Raw genomic sequence first — 1970 nt, 5'->3', positions numbered from 1 at the left:
CATCTGAATTCACTCAGAGGTTGGAACAAACGCTGGTATTCTTAGCGCACCTCAACAGGGCAAATCTGACCATTATTTCCTTCCATCTGCATCTGAATCGGGTTGCGCGGCGTCAGATGAAGGCCCCGCTTTCAGACGCGCCACCAAAAGCTCCGCAAGCTTCACTCATCAACTCAGATCTTATTTTTTTGGGCCAGAAAATAAAAATAGCAGAAGTGCTGTCTGCCGGTTGCTGGAAACGTTACAGCAGTTTCGCACAAAAGGTGCCGCCGATGTTCAAAGGCGAGCAACAAAGCTGGCTGAGCGACGGCGCTAATGGCGGAGGGAGCGCCGCCGAGACCACCTGACTTTCATGTTTGTGTGCAGCTGATGTCATCCACACGTGAGCAGCTTTATTATATTTATCAGTAACGGTCCCTGACGCATTCCCAGCTAGGAAAAGGTCATTAGAAGTGTACAGTGAAGTGACACGTGAAGGGGCTCCGCCAGTCGCTGACAGGAAGCTAACAGGAAGCTAACAGGAAACCAGGAGCTTCCATTACGGTTCCCCCCGGATATTGACACTTGTTGGGGAAGGTTCTCTATCGGGGAAATGAAAGGGGTGGGAGACTTTCAGAGGGAAGCAAATTTAATTCACTACCTCCTGGAGGCCGCGGTCAATGGATCCGTCTTGGTTTTCATTGATTCTTTGAATCGAGCTTCAATCCTTTGGAGTAAGATTTAGTTCCTGTTTGCATCAACATCAGTGTTTTCAGTGAAAATGTCCTGAACGCCTTTCTGTCTTTCCCCATTAAATATGTGATTTAATTAGCCCCACCCACCTTTGCCTGCGCCTGGAGTGTTGCCTCCTTTCTCGAGGGTACGCATCAACTAAAATGAGTCAAAGTAGGATACTGTTTACTGTATATTCTTAAATTCAAACTTATATATAACTTAAATATAGTCCAAATTAGATATCAGATTATCACGGGCAGCAGTCTACAAAACTCCTGGAGACAATAAATATTACACTGTTTAAATCAAATAAAACAAATAAATCCTAATCGTCCCATTATAAACAGGTTTCCAGTGGTGAGTGTAGTTGTTTTTTTTCCCCAAAGCAGCTGCGATCTCATTAGCATGTTGACAGAGTTTGTGTAATTACTGCGACCGTCTCCTTAGCTGGCCTCAGAGCAGCCATGTCCACCGCAGCTAACTGCACACATTTGGAAAACTGAATAGATTTTTTTTTTTGTCTCCGTTAACTAAACGGCAAACCTCAGCGGCTTCCAACCCGCCTCCCTCTGCTGTGCTAAAGCCTGTAAGTAACAACTCCACGAGATGAGAAAGCCGCCTGCCGCAGCCCAGTGTGGGGTCGAGACCACATCTGGGGGACAGAGCTCAGACCTGGAGTCCACACCAGTGTGAACGGAGCCGTCCGGTTCGACCCGCTTCAGCGCCAGCAGCTGCTGGTGACGAGCTGACGCTCAGCAGGATGAGACGTTCACTGACTCCCCAACAAGCATCAAGTAAAATGAACCACAAAGACCTCAACCTTCTATTACATGAGGCCGCTCGCACAGAGATGTGTGTCTACACCAGCTCCACTCTCCGAGAACTTGACCACTCACTCACACTCAGAGCTCTTTGATGTCTTTGCCAGGCTCTCCTGGGATATCTTCTCCCCCCTCTATGGCATCACCAGCACTTCATACTCAAAGGGGAGCAGATGACCCTGTGGGGCCTCCTGCAGGGGGCAGTACAGTACTGGCAGCTGTGTGCCGGTGTCCTTCATCTGACCTTCCATGAGATGGACAGGTTCTGATTGTTGACGAAAATGCATCTATATTTCATAGTGGAAAGATTAAATATGATCATTAAGAGGAGGGACTTCTTAATACATCGCCTTTGTAAGGATGAATAAAGCTTTAAATCTTTTTTTTTCTCAAGAATGGAATGGGTGGAGGCTAGAAAGGCTTAAATCCCTCATT

This window comes from Takifugu rubripes, chromosome 20 (assembly GCF_901000725.2).
Source record: "Takifugu rubripes chromosome 20, fTakRub1.2, whole genome shotgun sequence".
NCBI lineage: Eukaryota > Metazoa > Chordata > Actinopteri > Tetraodontiformes > Tetraodontidae > Takifugu > Takifugu rubripes.
The sequence above is the reverse complement of the archived record's forward strand: the minus strand, read 5'-3'. Positions refer to the sequence as shown.